This window comes from Sitophilus oryzae, unplaced genomic scaffold, assembly GCF_002938485.1.
Source record: "Sitophilus oryzae breed Bouriz unplaced genomic scaffold, Soryzae_2.0 scaffold_460_pilon_pilon, whole genome shotgun sequence".
In the NCBI taxonomy this organism is placed as follows: domain Eukaryota; kingdom Metazoa; phylum Arthropoda; class Insecta; order Coleoptera; family Curculionidae; genus Sitophilus; species Sitophilus oryzae.
In genome coordinates, this window is record NW_022147041.1 from 394,542 (window position 1) to 421,899 (window position 27,358).

At 32.2% G+C, this 27,358-nt stretch overlaps 1 protein-coding gene across 1 annotated transcript in view; it reads right to left on the minus strand.

The window, feature by feature from the left end:
- The window catches only part of LOC115885855, a 335,423-nt gene extending 310,963 nt beyond the window's left edge, over window positions 1-24,460 (minus strand). The window contains exon 1 of the mRNA XM_030904879.1: window positions 24,383-24,460. The gene's annotated coding sequence lies outside the window, so the exon portion shown is untranslated. The remainder of the gene's footprint in view (window positions 1-24,382) is intronic.
- Window positions 24,461-27,358: the final 2,898 nt, after the last annotated feature.

The following is a 27,358-nucleotide window of genomic DNA, read 5'->3' on the forward strand; positions in this document are numbered from 1 at the left end:
AATACGACGTGAACACTGGCGATGACTAAATTTGCTCTAAGTTAAAAGTTATTTCTTGCTTTGTAGCACAGAGAATATTAGTACAGCGTTACTAAGTGTCGGTTTGGAGCAAAAAATATAAATAATTTCCAAACAAATTCTCAATATTATTTTAATATAACTTGCAATGTTTGTATGATAATTTAATTTATTTTCACAACACATTGAGTTCAAGTGACAATACAACATTATGATCATCTCAATTATCCAATTTTTTCTGCGCTAAAAAGTTTCATATACCGGGTGTTGCATCGTCAAGCGGGACATAGGAAATCCCATGTAAATTTTAATGGGGTCATATATTGACTTCCCTAATTATTTTAGAGAATAATTCTATTTAGGTTTATTGAAGAGCATTAAAACCCACATTCAAAAGAATAACTTTAGATATTTTTGATTAGACCGATTACGAGTTATCGCCGATTTCTTTTTAAATATTTCTCCTTTTTTATGGCTCTATATTTACTTATGAGCACCAGTCAAGGTAAAAGATAACTGTCAAATGAAGTTGTCATTTCAGAAATTATTTATCTATATAGTGCTTTATTATTTTTATTAAAAACTCATACCTACATCGAAAATATTAGCCATGAATTACACTACCGAAGAAAAAGTATCGATGATCAAATGGTATTATCAAGGAAATAGTCATCAAAAGGTGTCGGACATGTTTGCTGCTCTGTATCCGAATAGACCGATACCTGGAAAATCTACAGTCGCAAGGAATATCCAGAGATTTGAGACCAAAAGTACCCTAATAAATAACTGCAGATGTGAAGCAAGACAGGAACAAAGAGAAGATGCAAGAAATGATACCGACTTGGAAGTTTTATTGTGCGTGGAAGAGAACGATGGAAAGATCAGCACAAGGAAACTTGAGGATGAAATAGGAATAGATCACACTAAAGCGTTTCGAATTTTGAAACGACATAAATACTTATCCTAAACACGGATAGGGACTTTTTAAAAAACATATGTTTCACTGATGAATGCACGTTTACCTTAAATAATGAACCCAATGTTCAAAATTATCGATATTGGAACAAAGATAACTAATACAGGTTTGTCGAAACAAGGACGCAATATCCACAGAAAGTTTGGCCATTATTTCTTACGCGAAATTTCAATGCAGAATATTATTTGGAACTACTCGAAAATCATATTTTACCTGCTTTACATGATGCAGCTAGGGAAAATCAGGAAGTTTGGTACCAAATGGATGGCTGCCCGGCACATAGTACCCTGGATGTTCGAGAATATTTAGACAATAGTTTTAACGGAAACGTTATTGGCCTAAATCATACAGTAAATTGACCAGCAAGATCTCCTGATATTTCGCCAAATGATTTGTTTCTCTGGGGCCATTTAAAAAACAGGATATACAAGGATAAAAAATACCCAAATCTAGACGAGTTAAAAAATGCTATTTCTGCCGAATGCAATAGAATTTCAGTTTACCAACTAGCGAATGTAAGAAGAGAATTTTATGATCGCCTGAGTTATTGTCTAGCAGTCGATGGAGGAATATTTGAACATCTTAAATCCTAAAGTTCTAACAATTTAATAGTACCTAAATTAATAAGTTATTGAATATTGTAATAATACTATAATTAACCTTGTAATTGATTACTTTATTTTACTTTAATTCATATTAATTTGCATTTATAAATACATCTTTAAGATTTCTGATATAGGAATGAGTTTTTAATAATAATAAAGCACTAAATAGGTAAATTTCTGAAATGACAACTTCATTTGACAGTTATCTTTTACCTTGACTGGTGCTCGTAAGTAAATACAGGGCTATAAGAAAGGAGAAATGTTTAAAAAAATTTGTTGTTATTAGTCTTGGATTAAGTTAAATTTGTTGTTATTAGTCTTGGATTAAGACAAATGAATATGTTTATCCCATCAAGGAGACTGAAATCTACAAAATATAAAGAGATAATTTTAATCGGCGTTAAATGGCCTACAAAACCGTGCTAACAAGATCCCTCACCCGGAGTCCTCGGGCCCATTGCGATACTCCCGTATTATTGTACCAAACCTTCCTCTCATTCCTTCTTTCTTTGCGTTAAAGCACTTCCAGCTCTTTGCAAATTTCCCAATGTTGTTGATGCTGGCTTCTTCTGCTTTGTCTAGTCTCTCCAATAAACCTTGCACTAAAATTTTAAGGCGTCGGCGTCGCCGTTGGTATTCCAGTGCCGGACGGCGGCACAACAAATACTCTATGGGATTCTTCTTCCTCTCCGCATTCTCTGCAGTAGTTGTTGTTGGAAATCTCGCGAGGTTTACCCCCATGAAGTAGTTTCCAGTGACCAACTGTCACCTACAATTAAGCGTACTAGGCCCTTTTTGCAATTTGCTACCATAAAACTCGGCAAGGAAAATCAAACAACCGAAATTTCTAAAAGGATCAAACTCGGATGGGCAGCTTTTGGTAAACTTAACTTTATATTCAAAAGCAAAATTCCAAATAGCCTAAAAAGAGACGTTTACAACAAATGCGTCTTGCCTGTCATGACCTATGGTTTGGAGACTATGACGATGACGGCACGAAGTGTGAACAGGTTGCGAGTGAGCCAAAGAGCTATGGAAAGAGCCATGATGGGTATCAGCACAGAATATCTAGCTACGCAACAGAAGCCTCGTTACATGTATAAAATTGTAGGTAGCAAAAGGAGACAGGCTTTAAAAGTCTGTCTCCAAATCAGATATTTTGATGTGGTAGTTTCGCTACTACATAATAGAGGGCAATAAATTTAAAAGAAAACAGTTTTCTACAAACAAAATTTAAAAGAATTTTGTGCAGTGCTGCCATTGTGTAATTCATATCGTAATACTTCCTGATAAAGCCTACCTTCAAATTTGCTACATCATTTAAACATATTAAAATAGATCACAGCTGTTTTTTTCAGTTTGCCATGTTAGTTGGAATGAAATCTTATGAGCTAAATTACAATCACTTCCTGACGTTTGATTGTATAATTGAATCTCGAATTTTCATTGTAATTCGGCGACAATATAAGTATTGTTCTACAATTATGATACTACCTCCTGACGTTCGATTGTGTTCATACCAAGTTCATATTGTATAATTGGGAAAAAACGGCGTTAGCGATAGCTATGAAATGAATATCATTGTCATTTTATATTTAAATTTATATGGGAAATGTCATCGATCGTCCTTTTCCAGCCAACTGGACGCTGTTTTTTTTCAGAAGCATATCAAGTGATACCATAATATAGTACTATATTACGATACATGGCGTTCGTTTGGGCTTAAACTTGGTATACTATATCTTCAGTGACATTGTAATATCATGGTACCATGGAGCATATAAAGTGGTACCTTCTATAGTACCATATTTGATAACATAGCAATATTAGGTACATGGCGGCAATAGGGCTTAAACTTGTTATACTACGTATTTTCGGTGACATTGTAATATGATGGTACTATGATGCATATCATCTGGTACCATAATATAGTACCATATTATGTACATGGCGTTCGATTGGGCTTAAATTTGGGATACTACGTATCTTCGGTGATATTGTAATATTATGGTACCATGGAGCATAATAAGAGGTACCATAATATAGTACCATATTACGATACCATTTCCTGGCGTTCGATTGGACTTAAACTTGTTATACTACGTATCTTCGGTTACATTGTAATATGATGGTACTATAATGCATATAAAGTGGTACCTTAATATAGTACCATATTTTAATACCATTTCCTGGCGTTCGATTGAGCTCATATTTGATATATACTTGCGTATTTTTGATGACATTGCATTATTATGGTACCATGAAGCATATCAACTGGTACCATAATATAGTACTATACTACGTACATGGCGTTCGATTGGGCTTAAACTTGGGATACTACGTATTTTCGGTGACATTGTAATATGATGGTACTATGATGCATATAAAGTGGTACCTTAATATAGTACCATATTACGATACCATTTCCTGGCGTTCGATTGGGTTCAAACTTGGTATACTACGTATCTTCGGTTACATTGTAATATGATGGTACTATGATACATATAAAGTGGTACCTTAATATAGTACCATATTACGATACCATTTCCTGGCGTTCGATTGGGCTCAAACTTGGGATACTACGTATCTTCGGTTACATTGTAATATGATTGAACTATGATGTATATAAAGTGGTACCTTAATATAGTACCATATTACGATACCATTTCATGGCGTTCGATTGTTCTTAAATTTGGTATACTACGGATCTTCGGTGACATTGCAATATTATGGTACCTTAAAGTATATCGAGTGGTACCATAATATAGTACACTATTATGATATCATTTCCTGGAGTTCGATTGGGCCCAAATTTGGTATACTTGCGTTTCTTTATAAAGATTTGTTTAATTAATAATTTTAATATATTTTATGAATTTTAATTTATTGTTCGATGTCGTGACAGCAACTTTTATGCCGAACTAATATATTATTAATTGTACCTGTGTCACTTTTTAAAATCTACCGAGGTCTAAAATATATAAATAACGTGGCAAACGGAAGAAATTTGTTATTATAGTATTTTTTAGTCAGTTAACATTTTTTGTACTGCATTTTAATAAATTATTTCCATATTTCATTACTAACGTTCCAGCATTAATAAATATCACTATCAATCGCCCTGTATATTATTAATTTTAAAGGTAATTCAAAGGTATTTTCTTAGTTAACATTATAAGGTATAGTGAAAATAAAAAGGTATATCTTTTGTAATAATATACTTAAAACTATTTTAATAGCCAAAAGAATAATTAATATAAGTGTATCTGACAAGAAAAGAAGAATAGAAAGAAACACATACTGCATTATACACAATAAAAAGAATGGGATGCCAATTCAAGTCTTTTTGAATCTGGCAACTGTGCATATTTAGCCGAGCTATAAGGCCGTCGAAGAGCCGTCGATCCAAAACCGAAAGTTCAAAATTTCTAATTATATTCTGATTATGATATTGTCGCGCCATCTAGTATTCTATTTGTGCAATTTTAGCTCTTTCATTTCGAGTATTTTTCTGTTGCGTAGCTAGATATTCTGTGGTATCAGTCTTCACGACCACATTAGAAATGAAGACATTCGCCGACAGACGAGGATAACGGACATCGTAGAGAGGATAGCTAACTCTAAATGGTGATGGGCAAAAAGACTTCTTTGCTGGAGGCCACGCCTAGCAAAACGCCCAGTCGGCCGACCTCCTAAAAGATGGACTGATGATATCCAAACCGTAGCCGGTAAGAACTGGATGAGGAGAGCACAGAATCGAAACGAGTGGAAGAAACTGAGAGAGGCCTACATTCTGCAGTGGATGAGTAATGGCTGAGAAGAAGAAGAAGAAGAAGAAGAAGAAGAGAGGCTCTTTTTGTGCCCTTACCCTCTTCTGGTACTTTTCGGGTATTCTCCATGTTTCTGTTGCGCTTAGAAGCTCTTTATCATATCTCATATATACAGAATTTTCTTACTTTGTCAGCAATTGAAACATTTTTTTCTTTTTCTCCAACATAAGTTCAATCTGTCTTTTTCATTAAGGTTAATATACCAAAGACAAAAACTAGCTAACTGGCCAATTAAATTATAAATAGCAATCCACACTATGACTCCGCACGTTATATATTGATTCTATAGTACATACCAAAAGCACAAAACGTTTATTGTCGTCCCAATGCGTCCACAGAGCACACACACCCACAGGCTATAATTGTTGTCCATAAATTTAGCGTCGGACATAAAAGGAATGCGATCCGGGGCGAGCGGCAGCATTTTCGGAATCCCATCGCCCCGTCATTTGCATACGGTAATGAACAGGGCCAAGGACTTTTTATTTTCTGGATTTCGCCGGACCGACGCGACAGTTATCTGGGAGTTTTACGATGGGTTTAGGATTGCTGACCATTAGGGCTGTCTTGAAATATTTGTCCCTGTTTTTGTTGTGGTTTACGAAATTTATAAGACTACTAGCTATTGAAATATATAGATATTTTATTAGTTTTTCCTACAAATATTTGCTTAGAGAAAATAGGAGACAAAAATTGGAAATTGGCAGGTTATATATGTAGCTAGACAGGATATCGTGAGATGTACAGCAAAACGTTATAGTGGTGACTTCACTAAACTAAGAAAAGACGAGGTAGACCACAACGAAAGGGGTTAAAGATAATCGAGAAAAAAATCAGGTAGAAACTGGATAAGACTGGATAAGTTTCTTCTTGTTTCAGCGCCATGCTCTATACAGATCGTTGGCGACCCGTTACATGTACTTGTGATGTGTGTCATCAGTGTTCACAAGTAGAATATACAGGCCCGGCAATGGATCTCTAGGCATAGAAATTACATGCATTGGAATGAAACGCCTATAAAAAGTCTATGCTTAAACAGAGATGGACAACAACTTCTCCGTTTCCACTTCCACTACGACTGTCTACTTAGACAAACTCCAATAAGATAACATATTTTGGAAATTCCGCCACCTCCCATCCACTCATGATACCCATCTCCCTGCCCTTTATTTATCGCCATTATTTTATTTCCCTTCCCGCGCCACCGCACCTCGCTATTCCGACTCCCGTCAGTTCATCACAGAGTTGCCAGGTCTGCCGGTTTCGTCTGTAAGCTACAGATCTACCGATTTAAAGAAAAATCTAACGATATATTCAACTGCGTCTTTAGTTTTTACAATAGAAGCACTTTTAAAAAGCTGACTTATTTGACTAAAAATTATGCGACTGCCGCGTTGGAATCTGTATAATCTGACTTCATTATTGTTTCACTAAATTTTATTTAGTAATAACACACATACAGGTCATCGTTCTGTCTAGTTGCAGAGTTACAGAGATATTCCTAAAAATCCTTATTACTCCTTATTAGGCGCGGTATTGGCGACATCCTCGAAGAAGTTGATATCTTTTGAAAAGATTTTATTTCATTCATCTACTAAAGTTGAACTCATATTTTCCCCCAAAAAATATAAACAAAAAACAAAATTTAAGTTAAGAAACAACCTAAATTCGGACAAATATTTTAGTGATTTTCCCGTCAAAAAAATATATTAATATGAAAAATGAGTTGAGAGTTGCTACAGCTTTCCCATTGAAATGAAATTAATTTTAGATATCACTGATCAAAATTTGTACAAAGGTAAAAAGTGACTGCTACACTAATTTGTGACTGCTATCCCTACTTGTTATAGTTTTATATGTTTTTATTAATATTATTTAATTCAATATTTTTTTTAATATTAAATAATATACCTATCTATTTCTAATTCTTGTTATATTTATTATATTTGTATTTTATTTGAGTGGTCTATTATTACGACACATAGGAATGCTAATTTTGGACTTAAATATTATATTTTATTTCGTTTCTGTACTTTTAATTTTTGTTGAAGATCTACCGAGAATTTTGTTCTCGTATGGAATTATAATCTAACAAACCCGGCAACCCTGTTCGTCTACTCCTTATAAAGTTTTTTTCGGCCTAATTCCTTTGTCACAGCCGCGGCTTTGTGAAGCGCCGCCGCCGACCGACTGTGTCGGGGCGACTGCTAGGAAGATCGTACAGTATTGCCATTTCATAGAATTGCACTTGCTATTTTAGAAATGATATCAAAGTTTTGCATGTTACTTTTCGTTTTAGAAAGAAGTTATGTGCCTAGAGAAAACATTCGTAAAATTGTTTCGTACTTTATTTAATATTTCATTAAGTAGGCAAGATAATGGGATTAGAAGATTTAGGATTTTGACAAGCCAACATAATTTCGATTTAATTGAATGGCAACACTGTCCGTCCTGTTTCTATTTTTTCGATTCTGTTCTATTAGTAGGCGGTAGCCCCCACACAAGCGTCTTAAAGACCCGCCCGGCGCCCCCTCTCGCAGGGGCTCTCTCGTCGTATCACTTCTATGATCACTTCCCCTATACGATGGTAGGGAAAAGACACTTTATCCGTCTCTGTTGCACTGCAGTGTATTTTGCAGCCTTACCATCTTTTTTTATGGCATTGAAAACCTCCTATTGCTAATATTCCTTTGCCAGTAGTGTATAAGATTTTCAATTGAAAGCGTTTTTCGAACATATAACATTCTGAAATGTAATCAATAATAGATTTGAGAAGATCGCAGTGGATCAGGCCGATATCCACTCTAGGAATCTAATCTACAATATATCTTAGTAACTTTCTGACGATAACAAGTTCGAAAAACCATGTCGAAAAATTGACAGAGAAAGAATTACTTTTGTACTCAGGTAACATTTCGACAACTGTTATTTTAAATCTATCGTTTAGTAAGCAATAATCTAAAATTACATTATGGTTTTTATTATCGCCATGTTGGTCACATTGCGCCGCGATCAGCAACGTTGTAATTTATTATTTGACAATTATCATAATGTCAGTCATTATTTTGTATAATATAGTGTTGTTGAATATTTGAGAGCCATTTTTAAGTTCTTTTAAGAACTAAATTTTCGTTTTTGTAATGCATTTCGTGAAATAAGTGTGTTGAAAATATGCCGAAGCATTTAAACAGTCGAAGCAAAAAGCTTGTAGCTTGTAAATAATAGTTATTTTTTATACAAGACGACAAAATGGTATTTTATCGCGAGTGAATTAATTTCGGGGGACGATAATACAATTTTATCGTCGTGTATAAAACAATATTTTTTTCCATAACAAGTATATGTTTTAAAAATATTCAGAAATTATTATTACTTCAAAGAATTTATTACGAGTAGAAAAAATATTGTGCTGGGTTGGCGTTGGTTTATGTGTAATTTGATAAATAAATAAAGCTGTCTCTTTAGTTGTCAGTTTTGAGTCAATATTTTTTAATTCTCTTTCGTGTCGATTGCTGATTGAATTGGAGCGAGAAATGGCTCAAAACGAAATAAGTAAATTATCAATATATATTCAGGCTGAGGCGACAAACGCCATATCCAAACTACTTCCATCTTAAATCACGAATAACTTATGAAAAGAAATACAACAATTTTCAAAAATGAAATTAAAAAACGTGCGAGAAGAAATAAAGTTTTTAATCTATCCTCGCTGTTAAAGTATCATTTAATCTACCCTTGCGGTTAAAGTACTATTTTATCTACTATTTTTGATAGATATAAGGCAATTTTAACAGTTGCTATGGAAAAAGGTCCTTTATTACCCTTGACTGCAGCCAAAGAAGTAAGTTTGATTGGTAAGCTCCATTATACCACTTTCAAAGTTATTTCTACTTATTTCGATTTGTAGCAAGTAGCTGCTGCCTTCAATTTAAATATTTCTACTGTGAGTACTGTTAATAAATGAATTAATTACTAAAATATTAATTATTAAATTAAAAATGAAACATAAAAATCTTTTAAAAAATTATATAATAAATTTATTCTTTCCCAATTTTACATTAAGATTCATCTCATCCACACAATCTGGCAGCGCTGCCGCCATCGCTTGTCACTCAAAGTTGATCACGTGCATCGGAAATTGTTTTGCTATTATTTTATAAGCAATTTTATTTGTTTTTTTGTATTTGACTTAAAATTTTTAAATAAAATAATGATAAATTTGAATAAATAATATTTGACGACATAATCGCGGAAAAAACCTAATCGCTCCGAAATTATCAAAAGTTTTGGATCGCGTCCGCTGTAAGAACAACTCCAAATAGTATTTATATTGTTCTTATAGGCACTTTCCAATCTAAACTTGTTTCATTTATACACTGCTGGCAAAGGAATATTAGCAATAGGAGGTTTTCAATGCAATAAAAAAAGATGGTAAGGCTGCAAAATACACTGCAGTGCAACAGAGACGGATAAAGTGTCTTTTCCCTACCATCGTATAGGGGAAGTGATCATAGAAGTGATACGACGAGAGAGCCCCTGCGAGAGGGGGCGCCGGGCGGGTCTTTAAGACGCTTGTGTGGGGGCTACCGCCTACTAATAGAACAGAATCGAAAAAATAGAAACAGGACGGACAGTGTTGCCATTCAATTAAATCGAAATTATGTTGGCTTGTCAAAATCCTAAATCTTCTAATCCCATTATCTTGCCTACTTAATGAAATATTAAATAAAGTACGAAACAATTTTAAGAATGTTTTCTCTAGGCACATAACTTCTTTCTAAAACGAAAAGTAACATGCAAAACTTTGAAATCATTTCTAAAATAGCAAGTGCAATTCTATGAAATGGCAATACTGTACGATCTTCCTAGCAGTCGCCCCGACACAGTCGGTCGGCGGCGGCGCTTGACAAAGCCGCGGCTGTGACAAAGGAATTAGGCCGAAAAAAACTTTATAAGGAGTAGCCGAACAGGGTTGCCGGGTTGGTTAGATTATAATTCCATACGAGAACAAAATTCTCGGTAGATCTTCAACAAAAATTAAAAGTACAGAAACGAAATAAAATATAATATTTAAGTCCAAAATTAGCATTCCTATGTGTCGTAATAATAGATCACTCAAATAAAATACAAATATAATAAATATAACAAGAATTAGAAATAGCTAGGTATATTATTTGATATTAAAAAAAATATTGAATTAAATAATATTAATATATTAATAAAAACATATAAAACTATAACAAGTAGGGATAGCAGTCACTTTTTACCTTTGTACAAATTTTGATCAGTGATATCTAAAATTAATTTCATTTCAATGGGAAAGCTGTAGCTCTCAACTCTTTTTTCATATTAGTATATTTTTTTGACGGGAAAATCACTAAAATATTTGTCCGAATTTAGGTTGTCTCCTAACTTAATTTTTTTTTCTTTTCATTTTTTGGGGGAAAATATGGGTTCAACTTTAGTAGATGAATGAAATAAAATCTTTTCAAAAGATATCAACTTCTTCGGGCATGTCGCCAATACCGCGCCTAATAAGGAGTAATAAGGATTTTTAGGAATATCTCTGTAACTCTGCAACTAGACAGAACGATGACCTGTATGTGTGTTATTACTAAATAAAATTTAATGAAACAATAATAAAGTCAGATTCTACAGATTCCAACGCGGCAGTCGCTTAATTTTTAGTCAAATAAGTCAGCTTTTTAAAAGTGCTTCTATTGTAAAAACTAAAGACGCAGTTGAATATATCGTTAGATTTTTCTTTAAATCGGTAGATCGGTAGCTTACAGACGAAACCGGTAGACCTGGCAACTCCGTGATGAACTGACGGGAGTCGGAATAGCGGGGTGCGGAGGCGCGGGAAGGGAAATAAAATAATGGCGATAAATAAAGGGCAGGGAGATGGGTATCATGAGTGGATGGGAGGTGGCGGAATTTCCAAAATTTGTTATCTTATTGGAGTTTGTCTAAGTAGACAGTCGTAGTGGAAGTGGAAACGGGGAAGTTGTTATCCATCTCTGTTTAAGCATAGACTTTTTATAGGCGTTTCATTCCAATGCATGTAATTCCTATGCCTAGAGATCCATTGCCGGGCCTGTATATGTATATGACCTAAGCTGACGTAGTCTTTTGTTAGTCCGTTTTTATTTCCCAATAATAAGAATTTTCCGATTCTAGAAACGCGCAAGTCGAGAAAACGCGGAAGTACATAATATTTTATTTAAAAATACTTGGGAACTCCTTTAAAACATCAATGTTCTATTAACTTATCCAATTTGCGTTCCCTCTGTCGTTTCTACTTTGTTGCGCTCATAAATTGAATGCAAATTATTTTAAAATTTCAGAAAAGTGAAGGAAATGAGAGACGTAACAGGCTAAAAGACAACGGCTTTTCTCTGGAGGACTCGCCTTTGCCTTTATGTAATTACTTTTACATCGTTAAGAAAACGGCTATGAATTCAAACTGAGCGTATATTTTAGAAACTTTAATTTCCTATTTTATTAGCACCTATAGGAAAGGTATTTCAACGCTAATATGATAAAAAATACAACAGAGAAAAATTTGCACGTTAACAATATGAGCTCGTAGTTCATGTTATAATTGATGTGAAAATTTTACATAGATCACACAGAATATAGTATGAAAAATGATAGACATTTTAAATGTCGCAAACCTAACCATATATACCAAGGAGACGCTGTATAATAAAGATTGCTAATTTATAGTTCTTTTGGAATCAAAATAATTTAATTGGACACAATTGAGCAAAATAAAACACTAAATCACCACAATACACCAAAACACTTTTACTTTTACATTGGACGCGCGATTCGCTAACCATGTTAGCATCATCAGCAGATGATCAAGACTCAATCACAGTTTTGTTGTTGAAACCATTTGCGTTCAGTAATTCTTTCAAGTAGCCTGAAGTATGTGGAATTGGAACACTTAGGAACAACAAAGATACATCAAAGAAGACCAAAATTTCACGTTCATGCAATGGTATATTTTTAATTTTGTTAATGAATTCAATATTATTTTTAACTGAGAAAGAGGGTTCATGATTAAGTCGAATTTTCGAACTCCCTTGATAACCATTTTGCCAAATTATAAGTCGGAGAACCTACAGCCGAAACAATTGGACGCATAGACTTATCCGGCTTATGAATTTCTGGCAATGCATACAATTTTGGTAATGAGGGATTGGATACTTGCAGTTTTCTTTTTAAGAAAAATCAATAAGGTTGTTACATTCTTTAAGAGTTTTTTTTAACGTCTGCTACCATCTTAGACAAAGGATTCTTTTTCAAATTTATGTAGGGACCATTATCGATTAAGTTGTTATCCTTATCGTAATATTATTTTTTATCTAATATAACAACCTTATTTCCCTTATCAGCTTTTAAGTATAAACCATCTTTGTTACGCAAACTCTTGTCAATATTGTGCTCCTTGTTAGATTTTGATGATTTACTTGAAACGATATTTTTTGATAACTGATTTCTACAAGCCTCTCTTGTAAATACTTTAGAAGCCTCGGGTAAGTGCTGAATAGCAGTTTCAACACCCACGACGATTTTCTCCAAAGCGCCACCAGTTGGGCAATAGAAACTTTAAACCGTTGTTTACTAAATTGAAGTAAAAGAAGTCTTGATCATCTGCTGATATAACATGGCTAGCGAAACGCGCGTCCATTGTAAAAGTAAAAGTGTTTTGGTGTATTGTGGTGATTCGGTGTTTTATTTTGCTGTGTAACACCATAGGTTCCAACCCACAACTGTAAACACAATTTACCTCTATATAAAAGTGCCTCGTTTGTCCGTTAGAAGGCATCAACACCTAAATTAATTAATTAACTGAAAATTTATGACATTTATTGCATAGATAAACGAAAATAACCATCTATTAAGATAGATATGAAACTTAATAGTAAAGTTTTAAGTTAAAGCGCCCCTCCGTGTCCTTAGTCAAGAAAACTTTTAAACCAGCGCCTTCGCCTTTTTTGCTCTAAATGTTTTTTTATATTTATATTTGAATTCAAAGGATTTATTTTTAAAGTTACTTTGGTATATTAGTATACAAGTATATCAGTATGGGGATATCTTTTATATGGAGGTAAATTGTGTCCAGTGAACTTATTTTGATTCCAAAAATATGCGGTAGCTCTCGGAATATTGGGACACCCTGTATAAAAATATCTATATTACGAGCCTGACACAAAGAAAGTCAAAGTCTATGCAAAAAATAATTTATAAAATAAAATCTATACTAATATATAAAATCCTTAAGTGACTGACATACTGATTAATCACGCGATCCTACTCAAACTACTTAACGTAAGAAGCTCAATCTTGGCATACAGATTGATTCTAGGGCGTAGAGGTTCGATAAGAAGGGATTTTTCGAAATTCCAGTTCCAAGAGGGTGAAACCGCCCCTCAATTATTACAATATTTTTTATTTAAAAAACGGTCAAGTTTCCGAAAAAACGCTTAAACACGTATATTTTATTTTGTTTTTTTACATATTTTAAAATTTTTTAAAAATGTATACAGAAACAAATTTACACAGGGTGTTTCATAAAATTTGACCATTGATTAAACTGCTTGACGTTTAAAGCTGATTTTTGGCAAACGGATTGACTGTGGGGTGTATAGGTTCGATAAGGAGAGGTTTCTCGAATCTCAAATTCCAAGAGGGTGGAAACGCCCCTCAAATATTACAATATTTGTTATTTAAAAAACGGTTAGTCTTTCGGGAAAACGCTTGGGCAAGCATAATTTATTTGGTTTTTTTACATATTTTGAAATTTTTTAAAAAACCATACAGGGCGTTCCAAAAAGTTAGGTAATTTCTTAACCACGATTCTGCTTAAACTGCTTGACGAAAAACCTTATTTTTGGCAAACGGATTTTTCGAAAGTCAAATTCCAACGAGATGAAACTACCCCTCAAATATTACCAAGTTATATAATAATATCGCCATATTGTTTTTTCTCATGCTGACATAAATGTGCGAAAATTTTATTCAGTTTTTATGTTAATGGAAATTCTTGCTTTGTTTTATCATCACCATTACAAATGATTAATTCGACGCGAACGAAATCGCTGGTACACGCTAGTATAATATAAAACTATTTTATTACAACATTCTCTAATCTAACAACAACATTGATTTTGATATGCTTATTGAACATACCTGTTAAATAATTTATATCATATACCAATTAAAATTGTTTAAACAGAGCGCATATTTTAGAGACTGCATTTTCTAATTTTATTAGCATTAACAAAAATTATTGTATCGTAAACAATAAAATGATGAAAAATGCAATCAAGTGATTAGTTAAATGAAATTAATAGTTATTTTGTGTTTATTATATTGCAAGTTAACCACAGATAACAGACGTACCCCCAAAATAAATGAAACAAATCTTGTCTCGGGATAATTTGCAATAGAGAAATCTTTTTCTCTATTACAAATTATATATTTAAATTGACAGAATTTCTATCACAATTTAAATTAAAAAATAATTTAAGACCATATAAGATTATTTTTAATTCCTGAAAATGCATAAAATAATATTACCTTTATTTAAATTTTAATACTTTCTGCCCCCCCCCCCTAAAACTCACTTATTATTAAATTACATAAAATATTATTAAAATAATCCTTAACTGTATGTAATATTAACGAATGACTGAAAATGTAGAAATTTTAAAAAATTTCTAAGAATTTTAAAATTGCATTAGAAACAGAGTGTTTTTTTTAATTCTGTATTTATAAAGTTATTCCATAAAATATTTAGCTGAAGAAAAGTAAACAGTGTCCTACTGTATTCATGACGAATCAGGATTCTTCATTACTAATCATAAATATGCAGTAACCTCTATCAAATTTGCATGTCTTTGGAATAAATTAGCATTAATATTGTAAGTAGAAGCTAAGGCTTTGATTTTGTGCAGCTTACCATTACAAAGCATGTTACAAGATGCACCTTAGGGAACCCTTAGAGAGGATTTCATGTTACGGTTTTAAAATAAAACATACTTAAGACTTTATAGAATGTCGTAATGCTACTTTAAATACAAGTCATATATTATTTAAATTTCTAGACTAGCTTCATACAATATTACAGCAGGACAATAAAAGTTTTAACATTTTCAACATTTGGATTAGCGAGCAATATAATATGAATTCAGCCCGAGATAATATCTGATATCTGAAATCCGAGATAATATCTAATATCTGAAAGTATTGTAGTAATATAATATAACAAATATAAGTTAAACTATAAGTATAAAACATATAAATAGTTTAAGAAAAAGTATAAAACATATAAATACTTGCTTTGGCAGTATGTTTTTTATTTTGTAGTTTTAACGTATAACAAAGAATTCAAACTAAAATACTCACGATTAGCTGTTACTCTAACTTTTAAGAAATTTAGGGATAGACATAATAAAGTTCGACGAATATTAGAAGTGAATAAACTCAAACGTCAAGACACATCGCCTGAAATATGCCAACGACAGTTCCACAAAATACTAGGAAGTATACAGGGTGTCCCAGGCTGAGCGTACATTAGAAGTTTCTAGAGAACCACAATATCTAGATCGGAGATTTTTTGCACATCATTGTTTTACAACGAGATCTATCGATTAAAAATATTTTCAATATGGCGGCACATCCGGAAATACCGGACGTTGACAGCAACTTTCTTATTTTAAATGGATATACCCATTTTTTATAACATACTCAAATTCTCTGTAAAATTCTATGAATATTGATGTTAAACACTCTATACCTAACATTAACCGTTTTTGAGAAAAAATAAATAAAATTTTTGTACTAAAAAACTACTTGTCCAAAAAATTTGTATAGCCTAAAAGTCAAAATTAGTGATTACCACGGCCACTGTGACATAAGGAGAAGACATGAGGCTATCTATTTTAAAAATTAAATTGTTTAAATTGTCATATAATAATGGCGGTAGCTGTCATGGAATTGAGCGATTAAAAAATGATCATAAAACATTTTTTTTCAAATGGAAACCCACTTTTTTTATTTCACTAATGAAAAGGTTTTTCAATTCGTTACTTTTTAACTATACCTTAAATAAATCGATTTTAAGTTATTTAAGATTTAATTTAAAAACGTATATTTTTCTTGATTTTGTCTAGCTTCCTTTGACTAACTAAATGTCAAAGGTGAGTTTTTGACAGTCAGATAATTTATATCCATCTGTTAAAAAACTAATTATTTGAGTTTCCTATATTGTAAATACTGCTGCCTTAAGAGTTAAAAAAATGTATTTATAAAAATATATCTGGTATTTTCGTTCTTCAGTGATATGTAATAGTTGATATTAATAATATTCCCTATGATCGAAAAAAAAGCAGCGTAAAGTTGGCTCGGAAATGATACTACTTTTTGAACAAAACATCACAATATGACATGGCCAGATCTATTGTTTTACATCACTTGACGTTTAAAGTCATAGACTACTGGTTAAAATCAAGAAAAATATACGCTTTAAAACTAAATCTTAAATAACTTAAAAACGATTTATTTTAGGTATAGGAACATGTATAGTCAAAAAGTAACGAAGTGAAAAGCCTTTTCATTAGTGAAATAAAAAAAGTGGGTTTCCATTTGTATGTATTTGCGATTAAAAAATTATTATAAATCATTTCCAAAAAAATGATTTATAATAATTTTTTAATCGCTCAATTCTATGACAGCTCTGCGACCATTATTATATGACATTCGAACAATTTGACTTTTGAAATAGATAGCCACATGTTTTCTCTTTATGGTACAGTGGCTGTGGTAATCACTAAATTTGACGTTTAGGCTATACACACATTTTTGACGGGAAGTTTTTTTCGTTCAAAAATTTTAAACATATTTTTTTCAAAAACGGTCAATGTTAGATATAGAGTGTTTAATATCAAAATTCATAGAATTTCACAGAGAATTTAAGTATGTAATAAAAAATTGGGGCACCCATTTAAAATATGAAAGTTGCTGTCAGCTTCCGGTATTTCCGGAAGTGCCGCCATATTGAAAATAGTTTTAATCGATAGATCTCGTTGTGAAACTATGATATGCAAAAAATCTCCAGGCTAGATGTTGCAGTTCTCTAGAAACTTCTAATGTACGCTTAGGCTGGGACACCCTGTATACTTCCACAAGATACTTTGGAACATGAAGCATCAAGCTTTCTTCACAGAACATTTTGCGATCTGGAAAGCCTTATCCTGTCAATAAGGAATATAATAAAACTAGAGTGTTAATTGTTTCTGACTCTTTAGAGATCGTGTCTAAAATTAATGAAACTCATGTTTGTATGGATTCCAAGCCACGCGAATATACTTGGCAACATAATAGCAGATAAAGCTGCTTAGCAAGCTGCTAGAAGATATACAATTGATTTCCCTAATATTAGTAAATATGATTTTAAAATACAATTACATACAAGAACAGAAAGGGAATGGCACGATGAGTGGACAGGTAAACCTTCAAACTTGTGCGCAATAAAACAGGATCCGTCAACCGGATGACGAGCGGATGACTCCAGAGTGTATCGTCTTCGTATTGGGCATACTGCAGTGACTCATGCATATCGGCTTAAAAGAGAGATGTCTCCAATTTGCATATTCTGTCATGTTGAGTTGACAGTAACTTACATTATATGTGAATGTCCTCAATATACGGTAGAAAGAAGTAGATACGTAGTGAAATTTGTGCAAATTTAACCGAAGAAGAAAACATTAAAAATATTTTTGAACTTTATGAAATATATTAATATATACCACCAACTGTGATACTCACCTGTGATACTCTAATCCAACTGTGATACAGCGTTACTGCGATGTACATAATTACCTATCTTTTTGTTGTTTGTTTTTCTTTCTAGAAATTATATTTCTACGGCTATTTTATTTCGATGAATCGAACGACATAAACTTCTCTGTTTTAAAATTTTCAATTTGATAATACAGCCGTAATTTACACTTGTAAACTATATTTTCTGGCTTTTTTTACACACTGCTTATAATACCTTTCATAGGATAAATATAATTCATCTTAATTCAAGAAATACTCCAGACCCTCTGCTGACAATCCATCTTCTTTAGTAGCCTATACCAATAATTTTGATATACTACCGCCAACGATTTTTATTTTTGGAACTATGAACACAGTGCGGAAGATATTTAACGCTCTGTAAATATACAGGGTTTCTCACCGTAGCCGTTCGTTAGAAGTGTTTGAAGTTAGGAAAAACCTAGAAGTTTAAAATTTTGGAACTTAGGGTTTTTTAAAGTTCCCTTTCATTTAAAAATACTTTCAAGGTCATACCACTTCCGGTTACACCGGAAGTCGCCATTAACTTCCTTATTTTAAATGGAACACCCTGTATATTATTTTATTTTTGGATTTCTAAGGAAATTTTATGACTTTCATTAAATTTCCCTATACCTATTTTCAACTGTTTCTCAGATATCTTGATTTATATGAAAATGTTTACAGATTTACCCCTATTTTTAACAGTGGGTCTTTTACTCATTTTGAATTGGTGATAAACGCTTCTGCGGTAAACTGGAGCAGAGGACTAATACTTTCGAAGTCCATATTGACAACTAATTTATCGCATACAGGGTGTCCAAAATTTGATAACTGAATAGATTATTTTCAAACTCAAAAAAGTTCATTTTTTCAAATGAGATACCCTGTATATTTCTCGATAGTTGGATGCAGAATTCAATTCTGCATCGATTTGCTATAACTTTCCCTATACCCCTTTTGAACGGTTTTTTTGTTAATCCTTATTTTTTATTTTAATTCAATTTTTGGCAGAATCGACAATATCGTTTGTGCGTTTTTTAAAATAAAATAATTATATTAAAGTAACGAAATTGAATGTTTTTAGAACATACGAACAAAACAGGATCAAAACAAAAGTGAAATCATATAAAATATAACATAACATAACAAAGCAAACGTATAACAGTAACGGTGAGGCATTAATTATTAACACTAGACGTTAGTGTATCCTTACCGTAATAAAAAAAGTAAACACAATAATTAGTAGAGGTAGAAGGGGGTTTCACCATCAGTGGAGGGTGGAGGGAGCGCACAGCGCATGCGCGTAAATCAGCTAGGAACATGTAAAATAGGCTAATAAACAAGAATAAACGGGTTTGAACTGCTTTGAACCGCTTTTGAACAGCTTTGAACGGCTTTTTAGCGTAAAACAACAGACCTGTTCAGTTTTTATTCAAACCCGTTCAAAGCTGTTCAAAAGCTGTTCAAAGCAGTTTCAAACCCGTTTATTCTTTGTTTATTAGCCTATTTTACATGTTCCTAGCTGATTTCAGAAGCGCATGCGCTGTGCGCCCCTCCACCCTCCACTGATGGTGAAACCCCCTTCTGCACTCTCTACTATAATTACAAAAATTATTGTCTGAAGGACCGCTATTTAAGTTGAAACATTGAAAGCTCTGCAATGCACTCTCCCTAGTACGTACAGACGTAGAAGTACACAGCTCTCATATAAGCCAGTTCGCTGCTGTTTAATCAACTGTTATGTATCTGACCCATGCGCTGTGCCCTAACCTACTATATTACAAAATTATTGTGTCGAAGTGACCGCTATGTTTGTGTGTGAAACATTGAAAGCTCTGCAATGTGTTTCTCTGTGAACCTCCGTGATTTTGTCTGGGCATGTGATTAAGTAAGCTTACATGGTTAGCACGGTTTAATAACTCGTCCCTAGTACGTACAGACGTAGAGTACACGAGCTCTTTTATACGCCCCTAGAGGTAAAAATCGAGGGGCGTTAAATCGGGTGATCGTGGCGGCCAGTTCCAGGGTCTTTGTGGACCAATCCAGCGATCTTGAAACATTAATGTCAACTGCTGAGTAAAAAATACGGATTAACAAGAAAACCGTTGAAAATGGGCATAGGGTAAGTTATAGCAAATCGATGCAGAATTGAATTCTGCATCCAACTATCGAAAAATATAAAGGGTGTTTCATTTGAAAAAATGAATTTTTTTGAGTTTGAAAATAATCTAATCAGTTATCAAATTTTGGACACCCTGTATGCAATAAATTTGTTGCCAATATGGACTTCGAAAGTATTAGTCCTCTGCTTCGGTTTACCGCAGAAGCGTTTATCACCGATTCAAAATGAGTAAAAGATCCACTGTTAAAGATAGGGGTAAATCTGTAAAAATTTTCAAATAAATCAAGATATCTGAGAAACAGTTGAAAATAGATATAGGGAAACGTAATAAAGCTCATCATAAAATTTTCTTAGAAATCCAAAAGTAAAATAATATACACGGTGTTCCATTTAAAATAAGGAAGTTAATGGCGACTTCCGGTGTAACCGGAAGTGGTGTGACCTTGAAAATATTTTTAAATGGAAGGAACTTTTAAATAACCCTAAGTCTTTCCTAACCTCAAAAACTTCTAATGAACGGCTACGGTGAGAAACCCTGTATGTCATGATTGAAAATAATTATGTTTTTTATAGCCAATTCAAGGGCTTTGGAGGTTAATAGTTGAACCAATTGTATTGTAGTTTTTGTTATATCTGAAACCGTTTGTGAGTGGAATAACAATCAAAACGCGACTAATAAAATAAAGGCAATAAAAAAAATCAATATTTAAATTAATTTTAAAAATTAATTTTTGACGTAATGTATTAATAAATAATATGATTTATTTTATCGTTGTGGCCAATATCTGTTATGGACAGTGTAATTATGTTATACAATATTCATAATATATTTTGCCTACGGCCTGTTATATTATGGCGAAAATACACGATACACACGTGCGGTTAATAGCCTTATTAATTACACGCGGTAAATAAAATGCAGGAAAAAAATTATAACCACACGTAAATACGTAAAAAAAGTAGTAGAGACATGTCAACATTTTCAAATATATTTGTTCGAGTAATATGGGCAGATTCATTTTTAAATATTAAATGAAAGAGCATAAAACACTTTACTAATAGTTCAATTTAAATATTTTAAATATTTTTTTTCTTTATTCTTCATATTTTTTTGCTTCCGACGACGGAAAGAGAAAACTTTCCGAAACGTTAAGCATTTTTTTCTTTGTTAGGTAAATTTTTATAACTGTAAACATAACTTCTGACAAGTAGCGTCCATTTAGGTTTAACGCCAGAAGTGTTTATAAAAAAAATAACTATTTTATTTTGTAGATTTTTCTTGCAGTGCAGTGGCGAAATACCCATAAAGGATTTTTTTGAAGAGATGAATCCGCCACATAGGTATAGATATTTTTTAGTATTCTATTATCTTTGACGGTTAAGAAAATATAGCTAAGTGTTAATAAAGGTAAATTCATTGTGGGTTTTTAAGCACTTTTCGGATGTAATTTTCAGTAAATAAGATAATGGCAACATCAAGAATTAATATAGTGCCCTATGCAGAATGTTATGCTGACTCCCTATTGTGTACATAAAGATGGATGTTACAATTTAAATGCTTACAACTTATAACTTTATCAATGCTTTTTTAGGACACTCTAAATTATAAATTAAACTAAAATATTTTCAGGCTATGATGATGTTTATAAACCATGTAATATTTTGTATACAAGGTTGTTCACCACATACGACACGGAGTATTGTAGCTAAACGATTAGATTTTTACAAATTGTAAATTTTGGGTTCGTTGAAGGACTATTAGAGCCACAATTTAAAAATACTTTTACAAGATACAGAATGTCCCAAATAAGTAAAAAATATTATAGTTGTATTTTTTTAAATGGAACACCCTATATATTATTTCATTTTTAGATTCTACGATTGAAATAAAGGTAAATTTGATTAAGGTTTATCACACTTAAACCTTACCGTTTTTGAAATATTTTCAATTTTGTGAAATTGCAGTAAAAAATTTAGGGTTTCATTTCTCCAAGGGTATTAAAGGTTTTAATACTAAATATCTACTGAATATTATTTATTGATCAGATATTGTGTTGTAATAATAAAAATTATACTACCTTATACAGAGTGTCTAAAAATTTATATTAAATAATTACTAGCTTTAAACGGCAATAAGTTGTTTAATTTAAATGGAACACCCTGTATATTTTACGCGAATAAGATGCACAATGTAATTGTCTATCAAATTGAATTATACCATTTTTTACCTATCTCTTCAAGTTTTCGTAGAAAATGCATTTTATTATAATTTAGAACTCATTTATCACTATACCCATGGAATATTGACAATTTAGATTTTTTTAAAGTAACATATGTACAAAATGTACAGGTGGCAAAAATAATAATATTGCAAGCCCATTTGTTTACAAAAAGAAAACTATTTAAATCTTTGTAAAATAATATACCAATTATATTACTAATTATTAACATACCACCATTATTTCCGACCAAAAATTAGTTAATTACACACTTAATTGTTTTCATTAATAAATTATTCTAAATAAATGTGGATTTGACTCAGAAATCAATACGATAATAAGTTATGAAAATGAACGTCTCTCTTGTTATAAATAAACATTCGTTACAAAATGAAATAAAATTTATAAGGTGTTACTTTTTACCACATTGTCTAAAAAATTTGGAGCAATTATTATTAATCAACGTAAACAGTCAATTAATGTAGTTTGAATACTGATACTGGAATCATATTGAGTTTATCTTTTAATGAAATAAGAGACATATATCGACAATATTAGTATCTGTGCTTTTTGAAAATTTGTTACATCTTTAAAAATAATCTAAAATGTCAATATTCCATGGGTATAGTGATAAATAAGGTAATATAGTGATAAATTATTAGAAAATTCATTTTTTTTCGAAAACTTGAAGAGATAGGTAAAAATGGTATAATACAATTTGATAGACAATTAAATTGTGCGTCTGATTCTCGTAAAATATATAGGGTGTTCTATTTAAATTAAACAAGTTATTGCCGTTTAAAGCTAGTAATTATTTAATATAAATTTTTAGACACTCTGTATAAGGTAGAATTTTGTTTATTATTGCAACACAATATCTGATCAATAAATAAACTTCAGTAGATATTTAGTATAAAAAATGTCGATACCCTTGGAGAAATTCGTGCCATGAATTTGGGTACGACTGATATTGGAGATGGAGAACTACCCTCTATAAAACCGTCCCAGATACTGGCTTTTGTCAAAGCCCTGGGACTGTATGATGAGTTATGACTCAAGAAAGGGGGACACAATGGATCTGTAAGGTCGCAGTGATTAACCCCCCTCCCACTCATTCTAATTCATTCTAATTCTAAATACCCTTGGAGAAATGAAGGCTTAAAATTTTTACTGCAATTTCATAAAACTGGAAATATATCAAAAACGGTAAGGTTTAAGCGTGATAAACCTTAATAAAATTTACCTTTATTTCAATCGTAGAATCTAAAAATAAAATAATATACAGGGTGTTCTATTTTAAAAAATACAACTATAATATTTTTTACTTATTTGGGACACTGTGTATCTTGTAAAATTATTTTTAAATTGTAGCCCTAATAGTCCTTCAACGAACCCAAAACTTACAATTTGTAAAAATCTAACCGTTTAGCTACAATACTCCGTGTCGTATGTGGTGAACAACCCTGTATAACTTATAGAATAGCGAAATAAAGAAAATGAGGTTCATATTTCAATCAAGAAAGTTGACAATGGTGTCTCTAATCCCAAACGTTAGATTGAGAAATGACATTGTCATTTTGTAGAGGAGAAGAAATTTATCAATAATATCAATTAATACTAAAATTTTACGAAGCAAAAAAAAATGGAAAATAACAATCTTTTTAGGAGTTTCAAAAATTTTACAATTAAATGAAATGCAAAATGACTGTCATTGATTGGAATTGTAGAAAATATCTGACTAGTTTATTTGGACTTACCTATGACTGTCAAATTGACTTTTATATTCCTGGTGGGAGTTTGTCTGAAATCGACTCGGCAAAAATACACGCCCCCGTCACTGTCTCTCACAGCGTCCAATATTAATATTGCGGGACGATCTTGATACCGGAACTGTGCTCTTTGACCCACATAATTCTCATCCATCCAATGTTTGCCCTCCTTCAACGGTTTCTCTCTGGCGTCGAAGCTGAAAAGATAAATTGCAGTAAATAAATAGATGGGAAATCGAAAAACAAGAAAAACTATTTTTTCCAGAAATAAAGTCCTAATAATTTTTTATTCAAATTAATAGTAAAGCTTTAAGTTGTTTGTTGAAAGAAAATCATTAACGTCGGATGTTAATAACTTTACGATATATCTAAAATATATTTCTCCCATTTTAATTAGCCAATACTTTCGAGGTCAAAAGTGTTAAATGTTTTAATAAATATAACCTTAAACTAAGAAATCGGATTTAAATAGCTATCAAAACTGATTCTGTAATATAGTTATTGCGTTTGTCTATAATCATTAAGTTGACGAATCACTAAAACTATTTGGATTTACCAAAAAAAATGTGTGTAATAAAACTGATCTTTAATACAAATAGGCCTATAAGAGGGGTTCAGAAGAGAACTGGATCAAGTCCTAGAAGAAAATTATGGAGAAAATGGGAGTTAATGTTACTTAATTAAAATTAGACAAGCTGGAGAAGAAAACTTGACACAATGCTTTATTATATCTTAAATTGTATAATTGCAAACTAAAGTAACTCAAAATTCAAAGTTAAAGATTGTATGTCCATTTCCAAACGCGAATATTTTCATAACTTTTTTCCCGTAGCGTTATATTTTTATAATTTTCACATTTGAAGCTCCATAAACATTCCTCTGCCTGATATAACTCCAGTAATTTTGCCACATGGAGATCCCTCCGTTTAAACGACATTTTGATTTACTTATTTCAACAGAAACACACACCGAAAAACACTTCGATGCGACTGAACACTTGTTTCAGCTTGTTCTCACGGGCAAGCACTATTCAATTTCATTGAATCGATACGATTGGTCTACCAAAAGTAGAAATGGCTTCCAATTTTCTAGAAATGCGAAAACATTGAACAATATGGTTGAAATAATGTTCACATTAATCTGTTTTATTTCAGTGACATAGATTCAATGATATTGATCAATAAAATCGACTAATAAGAACCCGCCTTTAGCTTTACTTTCTATCTTCTAGCAGTTGACCTTATCTAACTATCCGGAAATTACGATACAGCAGCTTAATGAAAATCTGACATGATACACTAAATTTTAAAGACATTCCAGACATTCAAAACAAATCAAAGTCGTATTAAAATAAAAAGAAACTTCCATAATTCGTAAAAAAAATTGAAACAAAACCAATCAAACCCCATTCGCGTAACTTCATGTCGATTGATACTCAGTTAACCGGTAGCGGACAGACCCTTAATGTTTCTTTAGGTTAGGTATAAAGGCAAATATTATTATAATTTTGGTATTTCTGTTTTGTAATCGTTTTCTTAAAATTTTAAGTCAAGTCATCTGACTGGATCAGTTAAAATATGAAAGGTTCTTAATTGTTATATCTCTTCCAGCTTCCACCAACGCGCCCTCTATCGTATATTGTACAATAAAATAGCTTTTACTAACATTTTTTAGAAAATATTACTACGATTAGCGACTGTTACTAAGAGTACTACAAAAGTCTAGGTAGCTACAAAGTATTAAATTACTGGACTCTCTCGAAGTTTTATTTAGTCTATTAAATCATTTTGAGATAGTAATATGACGGGTGCGCCTCAAAAGTGGCTCACCCCTATAACTTTTTGTTTTTTTCTGATAAAAAAACGAAATTTTGTATGTTAGTATATTACGTAAATTAGGATTGATTGACGTATTCAATTGTTTTTGGTTACTTCCTGTTTGGAAATGACTACAACTATTGATTTTTAAATGACACCCCCGGTATATCTCTACTTTATTCGATAGAAAATGACATTCTTCTCAACTTTTGACATTTTCGCATATGATTTATTTGAAATTGTAAATTGTAACATTTGGGTTTTAACGACAATTTTTGACTCGCAATACCAAGTGTGTGGTACCAAATTATTCGCAAAAAAATGCGTTTTCCAAGTATGTTAATGAGCCACTCTTGTTCCATTTAAAAAAATTGAGATATGATCAAAAATACGACTTCAGCATCTTTTAAACGGCCAGGACAAGACACGAAAAACATTAGATCAAATCTATTTTTCCAGGGCTCCTTGTTCAAAAATTAGTGTTTTTAACACATCCATGGCACTAAATTGAAATTTTAAAAATATATTTTTTCCTTAAGTGAAGTGAATATTCCAGCGAATAAAGTAGAACTATGCCGAGGGTGCCATTTAAAAATCAAAAGTTGTAGTAATTTCCGGTGAGACAGGAAGTGACCAAAAACAATTGAATACGTCAATTAATCCTAATTTATGTTGTATACTAATATACCAAATCTCGATTTTATCTGAAAAAAATAGAAAAGTTATAGGAGGAAGCCTCTTCCAAGACGAACCGGTATAAGATCAATTCGTACTCTGATAATATACCTCATTGGTCACTTTATTTCCGTACGCACCTTTTAGATACCATGATAGGCTTCTTTGAAATACACGAATAATGTAACTGATTAACGGAAAAGTACATTATTATTTGCAATTAAAATTTTCGACCGTTTTTTGAATCATGCAGCTGTTAAAAAAAGACAAAGTAAAATGCTTTAAGCTTTCATAATTCCGACAAAACTCTAGCGGTGGCGCGGATTACGAGTGAAATGTCTTACAAATAACCGAGGGCAGTAATTGTCCCGCACCGTACTACTTTCTTTCTTTTATTCGTTCAATTTACAGCACGGGCTTTTTAGTTTAGAAACAATGGCCCTGGGTGTCGAGGACACTTTTCGCGATAATA